This window comes from Ovis canadensis, chromosome 15, assembly GCF_042477335.2.
Source record: "Ovis canadensis isolate MfBH-ARS-UI-01 breed Bighorn chromosome 15, ARS-UI_OviCan_v2, whole genome shotgun sequence".
NCBI classification, from domain to species: Eukaryota; Metazoa; Chordata; class Mammalia; order Artiodactyla; family Bovidae; genus Ovis; species Ovis canadensis.
Genome location: NC_091259.1, coordinates 66,187,575 through 66,202,704, shown reverse-complemented (window position 1 = coordinate 66,202,704; position 15,130 = coordinate 66,187,575).

The following is a 15,130-nucleotide window of genomic DNA, read 5'->3' as shown; positions in this document are numbered from 1 at the left end:
TTTTAGAAAAGGCAGAGGAACCAGAGATCAAATTGCCAACATCCATTGTATCATGGAAAAAGCAAGAGAGTACCAGAAAAACATCTATTTCTGCTTTATTTTTTATGCCAAAGCCTTTGACTTTGTGGATCACAATAAACTGTGGAAAATTCTGAAAGAGATGGGAATACCAGATCACCTTACCTGCCTCTTGAGAAACCTGTGTGCAGGTCAGGAAGCAACAGTTAGAACTGGACATGGAACAACAGACTGGTTCCAAATAGGAAAAGGAGTATGTCAAGGCTGTATATTGTAACCCTGCTTATTTAACTTCTATGAAGAGTACATCATGAGAAACGCTGGACTGGAAGAAGCACAAGCTGGAATCAAGATTGCTGGGAGAAATTTCAATAACCTCAGATACGCAGATGATACCACCCTTATGGCAGAAAGTGAAGAGGAACTAAAAAGCCGCTTGATGAAAGTGAAAGAGGAGAGTGAAAAAGTTGGCTTAAAGCTCAATATTCAGAAAATGAAGATCATGGCATCTGGTCCCATCACTTCATGGGAAATAGATGGGGAAACAGTGGAAACAGTGTCAGACTTTATTTTTGGGGGCTCCAAAATCACTGCAGATGGTGACTGCAGACATGAAATTAAAAGATGCTTGCTCCTTGGAAGAAAAGTTATGACCAACCTAGTATAGTTTTCAACCTATAGTTTTCAACCTATAGTTTTCAACCATATTGAAAAGCAGAGACATTACTTTGCCAACAAAGGTCCATCTAGTCAAGGCTATGGTTTTTCCAGTGGTCATGTATGGATGTGAGAGTTGGACTGTGAAGAAGGCTGAGCACTGAAGAATTGATGCTTTTGAACTGTGATGTTGGAGAAGACTCTTGAGAGTCCCCTGGTCTGCAAGGAGATCCAACCAGTCCATTCTAAAGGAGATCAGTCCTGGGTGTTCTTTGGAAGGAATGATGCTAAAGCTGAAACTCCAGTTCTTTGGCCACCTCATGCGAAGAGTTGACTCATTGGAAAAGATTTTGATGCTGGGAGGGATTGGGGGCAGGAGGAAAAGGGGATGACAGAGGATGAGATGGCTGGATGGCATCACTGACTTGATGGACATGAGTTTGAATGAACTCTGGGAGTTGGTGATGACAGGGAGGCCTGGTGTGCTGCAATTCATGGGGTTGCAAAGTCGGACACGACTGAGCGACTGAACTGAACTGAACTGATACACTGGGGACTTTGGTAGTGAGACAGTGGTTGGAAATCTGTCTTCCAGGACAGGGGTTGCCAGTTCGATCCCTGGGCATGGGAAGATCCTGCATGCTGTGGAGCAACTAAGCCCTCAAACTACAACTACTGAGCCCACATGCCCTAAAGTCTGTGCTCTACAACAAAAAAAAAACCACTGCAATGAAGACTAGCCCCTGCTTCCCACAATTAGAAAAAGCCTGTACACAGTAACAAAGACCCAGTGCAGCCAAAAAATTTAATAAATAAACAAATTTTTTTTAAAAAGATGGACAGTTTGTGCATAAAAGAAAAAATATACACACTGCATAAGAAGGGACTGGAGTACCAGTCAAGAGGTCAGTGCTGGAACTGTTTTAATGCTCTAAATTTGGAAGGATTTTAAATTAGCAGGTGCCCAAAACAAGAAGAGCTAGCAAGATCAGTTCAGAAATGACAAGCTGACTTTATCTCACATACTTTACCCTCTGTGTTGGGATGATTGCTCAAGGAGCACTACTGGAAATGATCTGAGACTGCATCCAGGCTTAGCAGGAAAAGAGTATGGTGTTTGATTAGCAATGTCTGCTTCTGTTGTTGCTGCTGCTGCTGCTGCTGCTACTAAATCACTTCAGTCGTGTCTGACTCTGTGCAACCCCATAGACAGCAGACCACCAGGCTCCTCTGTCCCTGGGATTCTCCAGGCAAGAATACTGGAGTGGGTTGCCATTTCCTTCTCCAATGCACGAAAGTGAAAATTGAAAGTGAAGTCGCTCAGTCGTGCCCGACTCTTAGTGACTTGGCCTTGGAGTACAGAATGAAGCAGGGCAAAGGCTAATAGAGTTTTTCGAAGAGAGCTCACTGTCATAGCAAACACCCTCTTCCAACAACACAAGAGAAGACTCTACACATGGACATCACCAGATGGTCAACACTGAAATCAGATTGATTATATTCTTTGCAGTCGAAGATGGAGAAGCTCTATACAGTCAGCAAAAACAAGACTGGGAGCTGACTGTGGCTCAGATCATGAACTCCTTATTCCCAAATTCAGACTGAAATTGAAGAAAGTGGGGAAAACCACTAGACCATGCAGGTATGACCTAAATCAAATCCCTTATGATTATACAGTAGAAGTGAGAAATAGATTCAAGGAATTAGATCTGATGGACAGAGTGCCTGAAGAACTATGGACGGAGGTTCGTGACACTGTACAGGAGACAGGGATCAAGACCATCCCCATGGAAAAGAAATGAAACAAAAAACAAAATGATTTTCTGGGGAGGCCTTACAAATAGCTGTGAAAAGAGAAGCTAAAGGCAAAAGAGAAAAGGAAAGATACACCCATTTGTATGCAGAGTTCCAAAGAATAGCAAGGAGAGATAAGAAAGCCTTCCTCAGTGATCAATGCAAAGAAATAGAGGAAAACAATAGAATGGGAAAGACTAGAGATCCCTTCAAGAAAATTAGAGATACCAAGGGAACACTTCATGCAAAGATGGGCACAATAAAGGACAGAAATGGTATGGATCTAACAGAAGCAGAAGATATTAAGAAGAGGTGGCAAGAATACAGAGAAGAACTATACTAAAAAGATCTTCATGACCCAGATAAGCACAATGGTGTGATCACTCACCTAGAGCCAGACATTCTGGGATGCGAAGTCAAGTGGGTTTTAGGAAGCATCACTATGAACAAAGCTAGTGGAGATGATGGAATTCCAGTTGAGCTGTTTCAAATCCTGAAAGATGATGCTGTGAAACTGCTGCACTCAATATGCCAGCAAATGTGGAAAACTCAGCAGTGGCCACAGGACTGGAAAAGGTCAGTTTTCATTCCAATCCCAAAGAAAGGCAATGCCAAACAATGCTCAAACTACCACACAATTGCACTCATCTCACATGCTAGTAAAGTAATGCTCAAAATTCTTCAAGCCAGGCTTCAACAGTACATGAACCATGAAATTCCAGATGTTCAAGATGGATTTAGAAAAGGGAGAGGAAGCAGAGATCAAATTGCCAACATCCATTGGATCGTCAAAAAAGCAAGAGAGTTTCAGAAAAACATCTATTTCTACTTTATTGACTATGCCAGAGCCTTTGACTTTGTGGATCACAATAAACTGTGGAAAATTCTGAAAGAGATGGGAATACCAGACCACCTGACCTGCCTCTTGAGAAACCTGTATGCAGGTCAGGAAGCAACAGTTAGAACCGGACATGGAACAACAGACTGGTTCCAAATAGGAAAAGGAGTATGTCAAGGCTGTATATTGTCACCCTGCTTATTTAACTTATATGCAGAGTACATCATGAGAAATGCTGGGCTGGAAGAACCACAAGCTGGAATCAAGATTGCTGGGAGAAATATCAATAACCTCAGATATGCAGATGACACCACCCATATGTCAGAAAGTGAAGAACTAAAGAGCGTATTGTTGAAGGTGAAAGGGGACGCTGAAAAAGCTGGCTTAAAGCTCAACATTCAGAAAACAAAGATCATGGCATCTGGTCCCATCACTTCATGACAAATAGATGGGTAAACAGTGGAAACAGTGTCAGACTTTATTGTTTTGGGCTCCAAAATCACTGCAGATGGTGATTGCAGCCATGAAATTAGAGAACGCTTGCTCCTTGGAAGAAAAGTTATGACCAACCTAGATAGCACATTAAAAAGCAGAAACATTTTTTGCCAGCAAAGGTTCATCTAGTCAAAGCTATGGTTTTTCCAGTGGTCATGTATGGATGTGAGAGTTGGACCGTAAAGAAAGCTGAGCACCGAAGAATTGATGCTTTTGAACCGCAGTATTGGAGGAGATTCTTGAGAATCACTTGGATAGGAAGGAAATCCAACCAGTCCATCCTAAGGAAATCAGTCCTGAATATTCATTGGAAGGACTGATGCTGAAGCTGAAACTCCAATACTTTTGGCCACCTGATGCAAAGAACTTGCTCATTTGAAAAGACCCTGATGCTGGGAAAGATTGAAGGCAGGAGGAGAAGGGGACGACAGAGGCTGAGATGGTTGTATGGCCTCACCGACAGGAGTCTGAGTAAACTGTGGCAGTTGGTGACGGACAGGGAGGCCTGGCGTGCTGCAGTCCATGGGGTTGCAAAGAGTCATATATGACTGAACGACTGAACTGAACTGAACCAGGGGTAAGGAAAGGGGAGGAAAGTGCCACTCACATTAACATCTCTTAGTGAAGGTCTTCTTGGCATTTGATTCACTACCAAATACAGACACTGAATCCTAAAAGCCAACAGATGAGAGTCAAGATAGAGAAGTAAGTGATGAGATAAAGAAGGAATGAGGAGAGTAAATCTATCCACATAATCTTGTGGGTTCAGAGTTATTTAGAATTAGTTGAGATATCTGGGCATATCTGGCTGACTACAAGGACCAGAAACAGAGTGGATGGAACTCATGTCGTAAGAACTACACTTCCATTATAGTGCAAAATCCAGCTAAGCTGGACAGAGCATAGTCACAGCTCCTGCATCTCGGACTTGCACGTCCCAGTGACCACCTTAGAAGTGGGAATTCAACTCCTCACATGGTGAAGCACTGTAGTGTCAATGATGGCATAATGAAACTAGCCCAGTTAAAGTCAGTGGGTATAAATAGCCTAGATCCTGTGGAGAGCTAAGCTGATATTCATTTAAATTAATTCCAGATGAGAAAATAGAAGTGACAGAAACAACACACAACACTCTTATTGCAAAACTGTGTCTTTTGTTATCTTTCAAACACATGAAAATATTTTTAAATAAGTGTAAGAATAGAAAAAGTCAGTGACAGAATTTAATTTGATATTATTTGTTTTATCACAATTACTTAATATTTTGAATAAGCGCAAGTTAGCTCATGAAATGTGCTTCATCTGAAACTTCTATTCATAAGACTAAAATTTTAAAAGAGAGTAATTTTGCTTTAACCTCAAAACATTTAACACTTGTTCCCAAGAGGAAATAAAATTTACTTCAAAAATATTGATGAAATAAGCATAGTTGCTAATCCTTTTATAAATAAGCATATAAGTGTAGGACTACCAGAGAAGGTGAGAATATAATTTGTTAAAATGCTTTTCACCCTGTCCTCCTTGTTGATACTAGCTAGAGTTCAGATCTTAGTTATGATTCTCCATGGTACCCAAAACTATGACAAATCTAGACAGCATATTAAAAAGCAGAGACATCACTTTGCCAACAAAAGTCTGTATAGTCAAAGCTCTTGTTTTTCCAGGAGTCATGTGTGAATATGACAGTCAGATCATAAAGAAGGCTGAGTGCCAAAGAATTGATGCTTTTGAATTGTAGTGCTGGTGGACTCTTGAGAATCCCTTGGACACCAAGATCAAACCAGTCAATCGTAAGTGAAATCAACCCTGAATACTCACTGGAAGGACTGATGCTGAATCTGAAACACCAATACTTTAGCCGCCTGATGCGAAGGGCCGACTCATTGGAAAAGACCCTCCTGCTGGGAATGATTGAAGACAGAAGGAGAAGGGGCAGCAAAAGATGAGATGGTTAGAGAGAGCATCACCGATTCAATGGACGTAAATCTGAACAAACTCTGGGAGGTAGTGAAGGACAGAGGAGCCTGGCACGCTGCAGTTCATGGGGTTGCAAAGAGTCAGACACGACTTAGTGACTGAACAACAACAACAAAGAGATAAGTTGTTCCTTTCCTGTGGTGCCAATCATCGCAATAAATGTGTCTTCCTTCTTACTTCTGAACTGCAGAAAATTTATCCAAAAGTTTCTAAAATGTCATGCAATACAACCATGCAGCATCACAGACAGCCACAGAAAGGAGCTAGAGTGTGAAAGAAGCAATAACAGAAAAGAGAAGCGAGTGGGGGCTGGTGGGGCGTTAGGTAGGGCTAGATTCTATACCTAGAGAAGGCAATGGCACCCCACTCCACTACTCTTGCCTGGAAAATCCCATGGACAGAGGAGCCTGGTGGGCTACAGTCCATGGGGTCGCTAAGAGTTGGACACGACTGAGTGACTTCAATTTCACTTTCACTTTCCTGCATTGGAGAAGGAAATGGCAACCCACTCCAGTGTTCTTGCCTGGAGAATCCCAGGGACGGGGTTGCCTGGTGGGCTGCCGTCTATGGGGTCGCACAGAGTCGGACACGACTGAAGTGACTTAGCAGCAGATTCTATACCTATATGTCTGTGGTCTTGTCTACCTTCTAGATAATTGTTTCTTCCTATAACTTTAAGATAAGCTATTTTCTGTTAGTGAAATGAGACCCATTTATTGTATTAAAATTTTTAATAAAAATATAAGATGGTAAAGAAAACTGTAACCATATACCTCTATATCACTATTGAAGAATGTAAGTATATAACTTTAAATACATATAACACATACTCTATGTGCTTCCCTGGTGGCTCTGATGGTAAAGAATCGGCCTACAACGTGGGAGACCTGGGTTTGATCCCTGGGTTAGGAAGATCCCCTGAAGAAGGGAATGGCTATTCACTCCAGAATTCTGGCCTGGAGAATTCCATGGACAGAGAAGCCTGACAGGCTACAGAACATGGGATTGTAAAGAGTCAGACACAACTGAGCAACTTTCTTATTCTTATGTACAATAGATTTTAATTTATATACTAGCTTATAACCTGTTTTTTAAATTAAAATATATATCATAAATACCTATCTAGGTCAACAAATATTTTAAGTATACCTAACATTTTTTATTGCATTAATGTACCATGAATTGCTTAACTACGTAAATACAAGCATTAAGTTATATCAAATTTCACAATTTAAAATGTGGCCATGAATGCTTCCCAGTAAAATCTTTGTGCAGATGAATGATTATTTTCTTAGGATGCATTTTAAAAAGTAGATTCACTTGTTTCAAAGGGTAGGTGTCTTTTGAAGACTTTTGAAACATGATGCCCTCCAAAAGGGCTGTGAAAACAAATGCACTGGGCATTTCACAGTAATCTCCCCAAACTGAATACCTGGATGATTCTTTAAAAAACTCTTGGCCAGTTAGATAAAGGGAGATGGCATCATATGTCTCTCTTAATTTTCATTTCATGTGTGCCTGGTTAGAGGTCTTCTTAGCCTTCCGCGCGTGCCTATCTACAGCTGGCACTAAAGAATGTGGCCATCACTTAAACCAAGCTGGGCGCTTTCTCAGGCTTCTTTTCTCATTGAAGAGCTGATTCTTCCCGACAAGGTAAACAAGGCCCCTGTTCATCCTTCCAAGCTGAATGGATAGAAAAAGATAAGTTATTGCCTCCAAAGTTCTGCCTTGGCAAAAAAGACACTGTAAATACATTATGGAGAAGACAGCTGTGATGATTGTAAAAGTTCTTTCTGTCAGAGAGGCTCCCAGCTTGAATTTATCACCACAGAAAAGGAAGGTTACTTCCGGCCAACGAGATAGATGGCCTAGAGGGCAGATGGCCACCTCTGCTACCAGCGAGGTGCAGGCTTCATTAATAACCCTGGCAGCGCTGGGAGAAAGAGAAGCAGCAAAAGGCTCATTCTCATTGGCACAGACAGGAGAAAATCACAGAAGTCCACTTGGTATCTCCAGGGCCTGTCAATTTCTCTACAAAGTAACAGTACATCTGCTTGAACCAATACTCTAAGACAGGCAGAGAAGAGAAAAGAGAGGAAAAAGATATTCCCACCATTCTTCACCTGAGAACCAGCCCCAGGTGGGAAAGACTACCACAGGAGTACGTCTAGGAGGACTAACTCAGCCTCCAGGACCTCCGAGGGCTCCCAGGAACTTGCCTGCCCCACCCCCTAAGGGGCCTAGGATGGAAGGAGGCTCAGGAGTTGGAGTTTCTGGGTTTGGACCTTGCTTTACCATACGCAGTATGTGAGGCCATGGACAAGTTATCACTTGCTCTAAGCATTCATTTCTCATCTATAAACTAAAACCTAATCATACTTTTTTATTGGCATATAATTGGTTTATAATGTTGTATCAGTTTCAGCTGTACAATAAAGCGAATGAGCTATATGTATACATATATCCCCTCCCTCTTGGACCACCCTTCTACCCCACCACACACTGTCCCACCTGATCTGGGTCATCACAAATATACAAACAGCTCGTGCAACTCAACATCAAAACAATCAAACAATCCAATCAAAAAATCAGCAGATGACCTAAATATACATTTCTCCAGAGAAGACATGCAGATGGCCAGTAGGCATATAAAAAAGATGCTCAACATCACTAATTATTAGAGAAACATAAATCAAAACTACATGAAGTATCACCTCACACCAATCAGAATGGCCATCATCAAAAAATCTGAAGTGAAGTGAAAGTCACTCAGTCATGTCCGACTCTTTGTGACCCCATGGACTATACAGTCCATGGAATTCTCCAGGCCAGAATATTGGAGTGGGTAGCCTTTCCCTTCTCCAGGGGATCTTCCCAACCCAGGGATCAAGCCAGGTCTCCTGCATTGCAGGCAGATTCTTTACCAGCTGAGCCACAAGGGAAGCTGGAGAGGGTGTGGAGAAAAGCAAAGATTCTTGCACTGTTGGTGGCAATGTAAATTGATACAACCAATATGGAAGACATTTATGGAAATCCCTTTAAAAACTAAATATAGAGCTACTATATGACCCAGCAATCCCACTACTGGGCGTATTCCTTGAGGAAACATAAGACACATGTACCCTGATGTTCACTGTAGTACTAATAATATTTTTATCAGAGTGTTTGCTGTGAATTGAGCTGTGTCCTTAAATTCATATGTCAAAGCTGTAACACGCAATGTGACTGTATTTGGAGATATGGCTTTTTGAAGGTAATTAAGGAGAGAGAAGTCATAAGAGTAAGATCCTAATCCCTTTGGTTTGGCGGCATTATCAGAAGATGAAGAGAGAAAGTGAACTCTCTCTCTCCATACACTTGCGCCAAGGAAAGTCTGTGAAGACCACAGTGAGAAGGCAGTCATCAAGAAGCCAGGAGGTGGGCGCTCACCTGAGCCCTCACAAGCTGGCACCCTGAGCTCAGACTAGAAGCCTAAACTAGAAGTGAAATCTGTGGTATATGTCACCCAGTCTATGGAATTTTGCTATGACAGCCCAAACTGACTAAGATGGTGTTGTCAGGGAAGAACTAAATTAAAATTTTTATAGCAAACACATATCACATATTAAGTGCTCAGTAAAGTTATTCTTATTCTCTACTCTGTCTCCTCCCTGTAACCCTCCCATGCAGATGTTTGCCCAACATGTGTTGAAGTTTCCAACAATATAATTTATTCTGCCCCCACCTCTTCTCCTTCCCCCCTGACCTTAATGTTTCCATCCTCATCCTAACAACTGGTCTGAATTTCTGAATGTTCTGTCTTGGTCACTTGGCTTTTATGTCCTCAATGCTGGATGCACTTAATCTTGACTAATAAATTTGTCATTGGTAAGAAAAGGCCTCCAGTACCCTAGAACAGTGCCTGGCACATAGTGAACCCTGTAAATGTAGCTACTGTCACTGCTACTACCCAGCATCCTGACATTATAATTAAACTATTTTTCTCTTATTTTCTAGCATTCAATAAGAATAGGCATAGTTAGTCCAAATAAACAGCTGAAAAAAGAATGCCTATGGCCCTTTGGTGTGGGTGGGGCGGGCGGTGGATAAAGAGAGAGAATTTCTCTTTAGGTTGTAGGTATCATATACCAGGACAAACTAAATACCAGGCACTCATAACCAGAGCAAAGGAAAATCTGAAAAGAATCTAAAAATAGTCCCTCGCTAGGCCCCAGCTTATTCCTCCATTTGCCTGGAAGAGATAGAAAAGGCATCAGAGACACCTAAGGCTCATGAACAAGTGGAACACTAACCTGGGACATGGGACCAACAGGAGAAGTGGTCAGGAGACCTAAGGCAGGACCCCAGACTCTTTAGAAACTCCTTGCTAAGCATCTTGGGAAAATCCTGGTTGATGTCTTGGGGTCAGGTCTCACCTTCTGTGTCTCTCATATCTCCACTCAGAACTATTGAGTTCCCAATAAGAAGAGCAGGGGTTTCTGTTAAAAAAAAGGAAATGAATGGGCAGGTGGGAGCCATCAGAGACGCTGTCAGTGTCATTATGAACATGCCTGTGATATTGTGAAGCCAAGGGAAATAGAGCTAGCATGAAGAGCGATGAGTAGATCCCCAAAAGGAATATCCCACTGTATGGTTAAGTAGAGACTGGATGAAGAAGGGGATGGGGGAGGTAGCAAAGGAGCTGGAAACCCCAGTAAGAGCATTCCACAGGGAGCTAGGGTTGAAAGCCAAGCAGGTTGAGTATCCCCTGGGGCATTTCTTCTCCACAGTACTCAGTGTATCACGGGGGCAGTGGGCCTTTGAAGTGCACTAGAGAGGCAGTATTGCCTATCTGTTAGGAGGGTTGCTTCTGACACAAGACTGCCTAAGTTCATATCTCAGTCCTGCTACTTACTAGCTGCATTATCTCGGGCAAATTACTCAAGTTGTGCATTGATTTCTTTGTATATAAAAGGAGGCTAAAATTGCTACAGAACTAACAGGGTTGTCTATGAGAATGAAATAAAGAACAGGTAAAGTACTTAGGGCTTCCCAGGTGGCTCAGTGGTAAAGAACTCACCTGCCAAGGCAGGAGAGGGGAGTTTGATCGCTGGGTCAGGAATATCCACTGGAGAAGGGAATGGCTACCCACTCCAGTATTCCTGCCTGGAGAAGTCCATGGATAGAGGCGCCTGGTGATCTACAGTCCATAGGGCCACAAAGAGTTGGACACGACTGAGTGAGCACAAGCATGAAAGCACATGGAATTATTCCAGATTTAGATTAAGTACTTTGTATGTATGTATGTACTGTTATTATTTTATCATCATCATAAATAAGCATATAAATCCCTCTAGATACTAGCAAGCAGGAAAAGCTAATTAAAAATAAGATGTATCATCTTGCCCTTATTCAGTCTATCAGTTCTGTCATCTAGAAATCTTGTTTAAATATGTACCAATGTGTCATTTTGATACAGCCTACAAAAATAATAAATACCAATTTTTATATACCTATTCAACACCAAGTCCTAGATTTATATACATTATGACATTTAATCTTTATAAGTCTAAAAAGAAACACTATTACCATCTCCTCTATAGCAGCCTTCAGGAAATTATAAATCACAGCCCAGATCTAGCCCAGACTATTTCATAAACAGTCTTTATTAGAACATAGTCATTTACATATCATCTATGGCTATGCTCATGCTATGGTAGCAGTTATTAGATGAGACAGCAATTTTCAGAAAAAGTCTGCTGAGCCCTCCTCCAAAGCAATGAAGACACTGAGACTCAGAAATAATCCTGAGTCTAGGATTGCATAGCTAGCTTCAGAAAAAAGATTCAAATCCAAGTTGACCTGGGTTCAAGCTCAGACTTCCAACCACTATTTTACAGTCTCCAAAATTATTGGTTGTCATGTAAAGACCAAGAGAAAGCCTCTGAGGCTTGATGAAATAAGCAGATGTAACTATGAACATCAATTAGTCACATAAACATCTGACATCAGGCCCATGAGTCAGCAGCATTTCCCGCCATTGATATCCATCAGATAAGCTGGCTATCTTCAATCTTCTCGTCAAATGCCAGGCAGTGTGCAGTGAGCTCAAAGCACATAGCTCCCATTGTGCCCACGGTATTGAGCCACTTCTCAAGAACCCTGAGATTCAAGAGAGGTACCTTGTCTAAGATCCACCGCTAGGAAGTAAAAGGTCCACAATTCCAACAGAGATCAGATTTGCCAAAGCACATGTTTAAACTCCTCAGATCGGCATAATTCATCTCCTAGCTCTACCTGAAATTGCTTACGTGATCACAGAATGCAGGAGAAAGCGAGGGCTCCTGGTGACAGGTAGCAGCCACAGCTCCTAGGCATCAGAAGAGCAAAGACAGCTTCCCAGTTTGCCCTCTGCTGATGATGCTATTTGATGGAGTGCTTGAGACCAGTGATTACCCACTTTTGAAAGCAATCATTTTCTCCTTCATCCTTCAATGACCAGCAGCAGGGGTGCCTAGGGCTGAGAGAGCTTGCAGCCAAGGGTGGGGAAAAAAAAAACTTTCAAAATCCAGGGAGCTCAAATGAGCACCTCTTGAGAAAATATATTTCAGAATTAAACGTTTAATGCTGGGTTTTCACTTCCTAACAGCAATGGGCTGTGGAAACAAGTGCCAAAGAGCAGGAGGAGACACGCAGCGACCCTCGCCAATAACAGAAAATTATTTGTTGCTTCCCAAAGTGGTATTTGAGCCCAGCGGGCTGCACTTAAGATGTGACTGGATAATGGTTGTGTGACACACCCCTCTAATGGAGCTGTCACACGGGCTCTGCACGGGAGCCTGAGCTGTGGCTTCGAAGAATCTCCTCCCCTCCCAGGCGGTGGCTTGTGCTGCTCTGGGCCAGGATGGAAGGGGATCCTCCTGGCCTCTTTGGTGACTTTGGGGGATTCATTCTCAGGTGCCAGGAAGACCTACCCCTCTCCCTTGAAGTGTGGACCAAGATCTCTGCATCCGGGAGTTGAGAATGTGCAAATGAGACCTAGGGTTTCCTTCGTTTTTCTGAAACTGCTGCAAGGTGAAAAGCTTACCACCAAGAAAGCACATCCACAGTCTCTCTCTAGCTTTCAAATCAGAATTGCTCACAGCTGAAAACTGGAATTCAAAAATCTTAAATCTCAAAACAAGGATGAATACGTGAAACAATAATGGTTGCAAAGCCAGACCACTGATTGTAACAGAACCTTGCTCATTCCGCTCTGGGGGAATAAGACTGGGGACGCTCTGCTAAAATCAAAAGGCTCTGGTATGCTAGAGCCAGCTGGTTAAGTTTCCAGGAATTCAGCAAGCTGATAAAAACAGCCATTATTAAAAATTGTATTATATAGATTTATAACTAAGTAATATTAAAAACAAAGCCAATACATTGTCAAAACCCATCACTCCTAATGAATGATTTTACTATATTTCAATGTTATATATGTTCTTGAGGTTATTCATATCTACTTCAGCTGCGAGGTGGAAATACTATGTAATGGTGCATTGCAACCATCCCTGCCCAGCTCCACATTCCATGTCATCATGATGGTAACTTAAAATCAGTCGTGGTAGGAACAGTCACGGCATAGAGATCAGGAAAGGCTACAAGTCGGGGCCTGATTTATTGTTTTGCTGACTATCTAAGCTTAAGAACGTAATGGAGAAAATGTTAATAATGCAGATTGCACTGTAAAATTCGTTCTGTCTATAATTTTTGAGGAAATAATCTTCCTGTAATCAAAACCTTTATCCAACTCAGCAAATGAGCTGTACACATCACTAGCAAATTAGTAAAGCTCCAACATGTGTTTTCATTTCATCAGTTTCGTCTTACTAGCTAATGTAAATGAAAATACCAGGCAACATTCATGTTAAAATGAACTACACTCATTCTTAAATTGCAATAGTAGTTTGGGTAAGGATTAAGGAGCTCAGCAAAAACCATCAAAAACACTAGGTGAGAATCAGTTCACTATTCAGACTTTATGATAAAGATTTGTATATTCCTTGTAATGTTCATACTGTGTGACAGTAAATTCTTTAATAAATTTAGAAACATGTTTATTTTTATATTTGTAGGATGGTATGGAAAAATACAAACTTTTTGGCCAACCCAATATGCACACATTTTTGGTAGAGCTGGCAGTTAAATATTTACTGCCATGTCACTGATTATATTTTTCAGAAAGAGAAACTTACCCACAAAGACTAGTTACAAAGAAGAATGAGAATACTTTAAGGCCATATCATTGATCCCAAATAGAGGCTTGAGAATATGCACCTAAAAATGGGAAAAGAGACTGGAGGGAAACTGGATGGAATCTGTGTTAAATTTATCACAAAGCCTTGTGTGTAAGGTAGGCAGAATGCAAGACTCTACAAGGATAACTCTAAATAAAATCTCAGGGCCCCACTAAGAGGGCTCTTGAGAAAGCCAATACTCAGAGAAAAGGAAGTTAATAGGAATTTACAAAGGTTCCCCCATTTTCGGCCTCTAAGATGTCATTCCTCTCTTTGGATTCTGTCGCTTCTACATGCTTTCATTTTGGGTGATCTGGCTTTCCCTCCTATTTGTCCTACAGAACATTTATGGACTGTATACCCTGTGAGGGCAAGAGGTTATATCTGTCTTATTCATCCTGTTGACCCTGGTGTCTGGTATAGCCATGACATATAGCAAGCATTAACAAATACTTAGTTAAATAGTCAATATTTAAAACAAAATGGAAGCATGACTCATTTTTTATTCTTAATTCAACTCATCATGGCTGATCACATATGCACACACAAGAGAAATAAGCAAATGTTTAGAGTAGAGATCACAGAGCACAGGTTTTCATTCCTATAGTAGGTAATAAGAATGCTTGCTGAAAACAGGAATTCTGTTTAGTTTTCTTACCTTGTCCAAGCCTCAACCATATGGCCTCCTTTGGCAGGGTCCATATCGCTTTCTGCTTCTTAGGGGCTAATTGGATCTAATCTTCTTACAAGTCAAAGGCAAATCAAAACCCAAACTGTTTTCTGTTTTAAGGCATCCATGGGCTCTTGGGGACTCCCAAGAATTTGAAACTCATTTGTAAAGTAGCAGTGACAGCGTAGTGAACTTTCTTCAAGTTATCATTTCACTTAACTCTTCATAGTTCCTGGAGAATGAATGAATGTCAGGTGGTAACCATGAGTTTCCAGGTATAGAACAAGTCAAAGAATGCAAGAAATCATCCCAGGTGTTCCAAACATCAAAAGCAGGGAAAGCAGATCTGTTGGTAAATTTGAGTTTGCCAACTCAAAGTTGGAGACAAATACAAAAGGCTCTGGGGGTAGGCAGACACTGAAAGGC